The sequence below is a fragment of the Zeus faber genome (assembly GCF_960531495.2).
Source record: "Zeus faber genome assembly, chromosome: 21".
Lineage (NCBI taxonomy): Eukaryota > Metazoa > Chordata > Actinopteri > Zeiformes > Zeidae > Zeus > Zeus faber.
Genome location: NC_137208.1, coordinates 5,887,029 through 5,896,190, shown reverse-complemented (window position 1 = coordinate 5,896,190; position 9,162 = coordinate 5,887,029).

Here is a 9,162-nt window from a genome sequence, read left to right as displayed (position 1 = left end):
TCACTCCAGTGGCTTTTCAATGCAATGTTGCCGACTGAGATTGTCTAAAAAAGCCCGGTTATCATCAGTCTTTCACTTCTAGTGGCTTCAATTCTCTGTTTCCCTCTGCTTTTTTATGTTACGTCTAATAAAACGGCCGATGAGTTAATGGAAAAAAGAAAACGGATATTTATTGTAATTCGGTTTAAATTATTGATTTATTTCGTTCATGGTGTTGTGGTGGGCAGAGGGCCAGGGAGGGAGACGTAACCCCTTCACTCTGGGAGCCGAGGAGGAGTGAAACACACAACTCAAACAGCTCCCAGCGAGGCTGCCTGACCGGGCTATTTATATTCTGATGAGAGAGAGAGAGAGAGAGAGAGAGAGAGAGAGAGAGAGAGAGGAGAGAGAGAGAGAGAGAGAGAGAGAGAGAGAGAGAGAGAGAGAGAGAGAGAGAGAGAGGAGAGAGAGAGAGAGAGAGAGAGAGAGAGAGAGAGAGAGAGAGAGAGAGAGAGAGAGAGGATGAGAGAGAGGAGAAGAGAGGAGAGAATCTCTCTCTCGCTGTCTGTCTGTCCTTCTTCTCCGTTTTACTCGCCGCATGACTCAGTCCTGCCGGTGTCTCTGGATCCCTGAATCGGCTCCGCCTCTCCATCAATAAACCCGGTCGATTCGGCAGCTGTTCTGCCGCCTGCCCTTCCTTTGTGTGGCGCTGGACCGCAACTAAAAAAAAAATGCACAAAAGCACGATATTCTGTTTGTTGCTTTTGGTTTGTTTTTTTAAGATATCGATCAACTGAGAGGGAATCGAATCAAAGTCCCGTTCGGATTTCGGACACGGACGTACAATAATATATAAGAATTTCGAATCCTCGGGGAATCTGTTGCGCACAATCCCCTCGCGGCCCCACGAGTTCGGTTCCCCCCCCTGACACCGGAGTTTGCGTAAAGGCCAAAAGAGATGGGCGTGGTCGGTGGGGGCGGTCGGTGGGCGCGGTCGGTGGGGGCGGTCGCCTCGGCACACCGGACGGAGGGCAGATATCCCGGCGTTCACTTTGACGTCGCCCCCGGTGATGGATCCCGGGGCCCTCCCGCCCACGAGCACCGGTCCGTCCTTCAGGTACTCGGTTTTGAGGACCCGTTAAGGGATAATGGATCATGTCATCGTCACAAGCACCTTCCAGGTCTCCGCAATTCCAGGCGCTTTCGCCGCTTTGGGGTTTTTTACGCAAACGTCAGTCTGGAAGTGTCTTGCAGCGTTTGTATGGGAGGTCCATCATGTTACGGTGTTGTGCCGTTCCCCTCTCCATGCGCTCCGTAAAGATGATGTGTTTGGGGATGGGAGTCGTCCCTCGGAACGCTGTTTCTTGCGTCGATGCGTTCAGGATCAGCGTTCAAGAGTCAGAGCCGGGAAGGTAAAAGACGGTTTTTGAGCTTGCCGCTGACCCCTGACCCCCCCCCTTTTTGGCGGTTTTGCCTTTGTTTCGCACAGACACCGACGAGTGTTCGGAGGCGACGGACGACTGCCACATCGACGCCCTCTGCCAGAACACGCCCCGCTCCTACAACTGCATCTGCAAGCCGGGATACAAGGGGGACGGCAAGCAGTGCGAGGGTGAGTGCTCTCTCTGTCTGTCTGTCTGTCTGTCTCTCGCTCTCCCGCCCTGTCTGTCTGTCTGTCTCTCGCTCTCCCTCGCTCTCTGTCTGTCTGCCTGTCTCTCGCTCTCTCTCTCTCTCTCTCTCTCGGTCGAGTCTTCTGCTCCTCCCGTGCAGATGGATCGCCACCTCTTCTCTTCTCCTCCTCTCCTCTTCTCCGCCCGATGCCCCCAAATGCGTTTTCCCCCCAGCGTGCTCTCCTCTCCTCACAGGGTGGGGTGGGGTCCTGGGGTGAGGGAAGCCATCACCCAGGAGAACATTCACACCTCCAGTCACGCAGCTGGAGCGACGCTCGGCCACGTAGCGTGTCTCTCTTTCTATCTCTCCCTTTTCTCCCCACTTTCTCGTAGTCTCTCTTTGTCTCTCTATCCCTCTCCGCCCCCCCCCCTCTCTCTTTCTCTCTCTCTCTCTCTCTCTCTCTCTCTCTCCTTTACTCAGTCTCCGTCCTCATCCCTCCTGTTTTTCGTGTCATTTGACGTATCTCTCTCTCTCTCTCTGTCAGCCTGTTAACATTGAGTCCCTCTTACTCTCCTCCATCGTACACACACACACAGAGCTCACCCCAGGTGTACATATCCTTCCTACACGTACTTCGTGCCTCACTCCTCACATTTACACAGTTTGTCCTCACATCGCTGCTTCGTGTCCCAATGTTTCTACATGAGTGTGAACAGCACAAAGCTGCGTGGATTGTGATTTAGTTTTCTATTTTAGTTTTTATTTTCGCAGGCATGCAACCTGCATGTCACTTCCATGGAAATTTAACAGTTTGGCAAATTATTTTTCTACCATTTGCAACAATCCTAACATGGAGGACATTTGATCAGAGCTCAAAGGCAGATAACCCAACCAGAATGTGTAGGTATGTCTTTGAACTAAATGGGCAACTGTGGCTGCAACAGAATGTAGTTGTTTTGTTGGTTGGTTGGTTAGTTGTTTGGTTGATTGGTTTATTAGTTTATTGGTTGTTCGGTTGATTGGTGGTTTGGTTGGTTGTTTATTTGGTGGGTTGGTTGGTTGTTTATTTGGTGGGTTGGTTGGTTGTTTGATGGTTTGGGTTGGTTGGTTGGTGGTTTTGTTAGTTGGTTGGTTGGTTGATTGATGGTTTGGTTGGTGGGTTGGTTGATCGGTTGATGGTTTGGTTGGTTTGGTTTGGGTTGGTTGGTTGGTTGGTTGGTTGTTTATTTGGTGGGTTGGTTGGTTGTTTGATGGTTTGGTTGGTGGGTTGGTTGATCGGTTGATCGGTGGTTGGTTTGGGTTGGTTGGTTGGTTGGTTGGTTGGTTAGTTGTTTATTTGGTGGGTTGGTTGGTTGTTTGATGGTTTGGGTTGGTTGGTTGGTGGTTTGGTTAGTTGGTTGGTTGGTTGATTGATGGTTTGGTTGGTGGGTTGGTTGATCGGTTGATGGTTTGGTTGGTTTGGTTTGGGTTGGTTGGTTGGTTGGTTGGTTGTTTATTTGGTGGGTTGGTTGGTTGTTTGATGGTTTGGTTGGTGGGTTGGTTGATCGGTTGATCGGTGGTTGGTTTGGGTTGGTTGGTTGGTTGGTTGGTTGGTTAGTTGTTTATTTGGTGGGTTGGTTGGTTGTTTGATGGTTTGGTTGGTGGGTTGGTTGATCGGTTGGTTTGGGTTGGTTGGTGGGTTGGTTGGTTGGTTAGTTGTTTATTTGGTTAGTTGTTTATTTGGTTGGTTGGTTGGTGGTTTGGTTGGTTGGTTGGTGGGTTGGTTGGTTGGTTAGTTGTTTATTTGGTTGGTTTTTTGATTGGTGGTTTGGTTGGTTAGTTGTTTATTTGGTAGGTTGGTTGAGTGGTGGTTTGGTTGGTTAGTTAGTTGTTTATTTGGTAGGTTGGTTGATTGGTGGCTTGATCGGTTGGTTAGTTATTTATTTGGTGCGTTGGTTGGTTGATTGGTGGTTTGGTTGGTTAGTTATTTATTTGGTGCGTTGGTTGGTTGATTGGTGGTTTGGTTGGTTAGTTGTTTATTTGGTGGGTTGGTTGATCGGTTGGTGGTTTGGTTTGGGTTGGTTGGTTGGTTAGTTGTTTATTTGATGGGTTGGTTTGGTTGGTTTGGTTTGGGTTGGTGGTTTGGTTGGTTGGACGGTTGGTTCTTCTGTGCATGTGTCCAATCAAAAGCATCTTCTGTGAGCATCTGATAGGGGCTACATTTTAAAATAGATACGGACATCTCCCCATGCTCTCAGGTTTGAGTTAAGGTTTGGGATTGTATATGGAAGCAGGCAGCGTGATGCTCTATGTTCATGGAGCCAGTGAATCAGGACCACAGAGGGCGTGTGGGGGAGGGTTTTTTGGGAGGCAGAGCCTTTTCAACAGCCCAGTCTCAAGGTTTTCTTCAAAATGTGCTTATACACAAAATGTTATTTGTTGCTGTTTTGATGAATATCATCCAGTGTTTCTTCACTTGTCTGTACTGTTTGTTTACTGGTTTCTGGTGTGTTTTTACTGGTCCCCATTTTGTTTACTGCTCTCCTATGTGTTTACTTGACTCGCGTGTGACTTTACTGGCCCTGACTGGATCTTTACCGTTCGTTTCTGTGTGTTTACCGGTCCCCACAGTGTCTACTGGTCCCCACAGTGTCTACTGGTCTACAGTGTGTCCATACTAGTCTCCAGTGTGTGCTTACTGGTCCATACTGTGTCTTTATTGGTCTGGTCTACTGGTCTTCACTGTTCCTCATTGTGCTTTTAGTGGCCCCCAATGTGTGTTTACTGGTCTCCAGTGTGTCTCTATCTCTCACTGTGTCTTTGCTGGTCTGGAGTGTTTTTCTCCAGTTTGTGTTTACTTGTCCTTACTGTTTCCTTACTGGTCTGTACTGTGTGTTTACTGGGTGTTTACTCTAGTCTCCAGTCACAACTCCAGGGCAGATAACACAACCAAACTGTACTTGTCTCTGGTGTGTGTTGACCAGTCTCCAGTATGTGTTTACTGGTCCTTACTGTGTCTTCACTGGGCGCTACGACACATTTACTGGTCTCCTGTCTAGGTTTACTGGTCCTCACTGTGCTTTTCTGGTCTCCAGTGTCTTTTCCAGTTTGCAAATTGATTTTCTTACATTTTTGGATTGCTGTGCCAGTGAAGGGATTATTTAAATAAAAGTACACACTCTTAATAGTTTTCAGTTCATATGGTCAGTTACAAATAATTTAGCAGTTTTTTTTATTATGAACAAAGGACATAAGACAGCGAGACAGACAGCTTATGTGTAAGCCAGTCAGACCTGTCTTGAATAATGTCGTTTTGTCTTGGAAAACTAAAGGAAATTAGGTTTTGACTTTTTTTTTTTCAGAAATGTGATATTCGTACCATAAACGATCTGTCTAAAAAGACCTGCCTCGGCCAGACAACTGCTATTACATCATCTTAGTGTGTGTGTGTGTGTGTGTGTGTGTGTGTGTGTGTGTGTGTGTGTGATTCTGCGGGGTTATTTTGTGTTTATTTGAGTTTTTGTCTGTATGTATTAATGTGCTTCTGAGTGTGTGTGTGTGTGTGTGTGTGATTCTGCGGGGTTATTTTGTGTTTATTTGAGTTTTTGTCTGTATGTATTAGTGTGTGTGTGTGTGTGTGTGTGTGTGTGTGTGTGTGTGTGTGTGTGTGTGTGTGTGTGTGTGTGTGTGTGTGTGTGTGTGTGTGTGTGTGTGTGTATTCTGTACTCTTAAAGCTTGTAAGTCAATTGTACTCTATTACATCATCATATTCATCTGTGTGTGTGTGTGTGTGTGTGTGTGTGTGTGTGTGCGCACGCCGGTTCCATCCTTCAAGGTGAATTGCCCTGTAACTGTACACTGAAACCCATTGAGCCGGCGCGTCAGAAGGCTGCAGCTCAGGACGCGAGCGGCTAATGAAGATGGATGGTGGATGGGTGTTGACCTCTGACCCCTGTGATTAGATATGGCCGCTTTAATTGGCTGGCTGTGTTTTGCATCAACAGGCATTAAGAGCCGGTCTGCCGGCCACAGTCATTAGCAGCTCCACTCTTCCTGGGAGCGCCAGAGCGGTCGTTTACCCTCCTTCTGTGTTGGTCTGTCTCTCTCTCTCTCTTTCTCCCTCTGTCAGTTCAATTCAGTTGTGTCCAAATCAACTCCATTCAGCGAGCCTTCATTTATTATGTAATAAGAAACAAATAATAAGCCAAAAAACGTATATTATTGTGGTGTGGGGGTGGTTTGGTTTTAGCAGCCACACCTGTCTTCAGTCTATTTAATTGGGCCGGGGATCGGAGGTGGCTGTACGCCTGTGGCTCGTCACACACAGGGGGAACGCCTCCGTCGTGGCGTGTGTCCATCTGCTCCCGGCTTGTTACATCCAGCCACTCTCTGCAATAAACGGGTGTTCCAGTGTCTCTGATTTAATATGATGTTTACGAACGCCGCCCTTTACCGTGGATCTTTTCCAGGCGTTCCCTGTGTATGCCGACCCGTTATGGAAAAGTGTGAACTCCAGTCCAAGCTCTGCCAAGTGAAGATCCAGGCACTGGGTGGAGTGTCACAGCACATGCTCCGCTGGAAAGATCTGGATCTAGATCTGGATCTGGATCTGGATGGTTTTTGTGCAATTTTCAGTCATGTTGTTGTGAATACTGAGTTCAGTGCAAGTCGTTTATACAATGGATTGTGTGTATTCTGTGCTTTTCTACGGCAGCCCGGAGAGCCCAACACACTGCAACTTAAGAAAACACACGAGAATAGACAAAACACAAGAAAATCATGAAAAACACAAGCACGTGAACAGAAAACACAACCACAAAGCCAAATTATGGAAGTGAGCAACACCACTGATGTATCTGCAATAAAATACATAAAACTAAATCGTGCCTGTAATTATATGTATATATTTATATATAAGAATTTATACAAGCTGGAGCCAAACTATTACAGACCAGTTGCGCCACACGAGACCACCATATCCAAGTCCTCTATCTGCTTCCTCCATGCAATTAATAAACAGTAAAAACACCTTGTATATCAATCCGCAGTTTTTATTTAAGCCATTGAGGTGCGACGCTCCGGAGCAAACCGCTTCTACCGGCTCCCTGGTAGAGTGCTGAAGTTTTGCGAACGATTCGAATCTTTTGCGCGAACGACACGAACTGAATCACTTCCTGAAACGATCTGTTCGTCCCTCAGTTCAGCTGAGCTCTCAGTCAGTTGTGAGCGCGTGTGATTCAGAATTACGTTGGCAGTGAGTGGGTCCCCCTTCTCACCCAAAAGATTGGAATCGTTCGCCAACGTCACCGTGGAGCCGGTAGAAGCTGTTTTCTCTGTAACATCACACTCAAATGGCTTGAAAAACTGTGGATTGTTATAAAAGTTTTTTCTATTAATTTATTGCATGGAGGAAACTGGTGGAGGATAATTACAAACACGAAATAATAAACTTTAATATAGTTTATTGCAGATAAAACATTCAGGCGGATCACTTCCGTAACTTAGTTTTGAGGTTGTGTTTTCTGTTAATGTGGTTTTGTTTCTCGTGATTTGCTTGTGTTTTGTCTATTGGCACGTGTTTTCTTAAGTTGCAGTGGGTTGAGCTCTCAGGGCCACCGTACTTCTCTCCAACGTACCCCCAGTACAGTATGGAAGCCTCTAGTCGTTGGCTCGACCACCGAAAGTCGAGGCGCTGGTCCTGAGTGAAACATGTTGTTTCTTTTCACCTTATAAAACGCCCTGAAAGGTCATCTCCCCTGTTTTGCATCCCATCTCAACGTTTTGTCTGGCTGGCTGGCTGGCTGGCTGGCTGGCTGGCTGGCTGTGTGTCTGTCTGTCCTTAAATATTTCAGTGTAATTTTTCATCCCAAGAAATTCTTTAGTCAAAATATTTCTACCCTTTAGGTGTGTGTGTGTGTGTGTGTGTGTGTGTGTGTGTGTGTGTGTGTGTGTGTGTGTGTGTGTGTGTGTGTGTGTGTGTGTGTGTGTGTGTGTGTGTGTGTGTGTGTGTGTGTGTGTGACCTTATTTTATGTGGAGTTACTCAGTTTCATCGCAGTCATTCATCTCCCACTACAAATATTACTATTAGTCTTGCTACTTTTACTATTATGACTCAACTGACCTGCTTTACACTGAGCACTGAGACAGACAGGAGGAGGAGGGTTAGACAGACAGAGAGACACATAAAGATAGAGAGATATGGAGGAAGGAGGGAGTAATGTGAAGTGGAAATAGAGGGTGAGAGATGCAGAAGTGGCGATGATGAGCTGGCGAGAGGGAGGGAGTGAGATCTCCTGAGAGGAGAAGGGGAGCAGAGGGAGAGGTGGAGGACATTTACTAGGCCACATGACTGCTGTCTGGGTCTCTGTCATCACACACACACACACACACACACACACTAGGTGTGAGTCTCACTTATCAATCCGCATGTAGGTTTGTATGAAAAAGCCTGTTGTCCCAAACACTGACTCCAGATCTAGAGCTTCAGAAAGGTGTTATTACAGTGTTACTACAGTATTACTTACAGTGTTACTGCAGTATTACTTACAGTGTTACTACAGTGTTGATACAGCGTTGTTACAGTGACACTACAGTGTTACTTACAGTGTTGCTACAGTGTTGTTAGAGTGACACTACAGTGTTACTCCAGTGGTGTTACAGTGACAATACAGTGTTGCTACAGTGTTGTTGCAGTGAAACTACGGCATAACTTACAGTGTTACTCCAGTGTTGTTAAAATGACACTACAGTTTTACTACAGTGGTGTTACAGTATTGGTACAGTGACACTACAGTATTACATACAGTGTTATTACAGTGACACTACAGTGTTATTTACAGTGTTACTACAGTGACACCACAGTGTTGTTACAGTGACGTTAGTGTCACACTGTTGTTATTGCAGTGTTCCTACAGTATTGTTACAGTGCCTACAGAGTTACTAGAGTGTTGTTAGTGTTGCAGCTGTGTTACTACAGTATTGTTACAGTGACACTACAGTATTACATACAGTGTTATTACAGTGACACTACAGTGTTACTTACAGTGTTACTACAGTGACACCACAGTGTTGTTACAGTGACGTTAGTGTCACACTGTTGTTATTGCAGTGTTCCTACAGTATTGTTACAGTGCCTACAGTGTTACTAGAGTGTTGTTAGTGTTGCAGCTGTGTTACTACAGTGTTGTTACAGTGACACTACAGTGTTACTACAGTGACACCACAGTGTTACAACAATGTTTTTACATTGTCGTTACTATGGTACTACAGTATCACACCGCTGTTGTTATGGTGCTATTACAGTGTTGTTAGTTAGACTAGTGTCACTAAAGTGTTACTACAATGTTGTTAGTGTTGTAACAGTGTTGTACAGTGAAATGACAGTGTTACTACAGTGTTACTTACAGTGTTGCTTCAGTGTTGTTACAGTGAGTCTACAGTATCAGTCAACAGTATCAGTATCTACAGTATCCCTTTAGGCCCCTACCCTCAAACTGCCATCCATTGTGCGTCCCCTTGCCGCGTTCCTCCAAATAAGTTCTAGATTCTCCATCAATGTCTCCATATCCACATTACTAATAATTGTTTCTCAA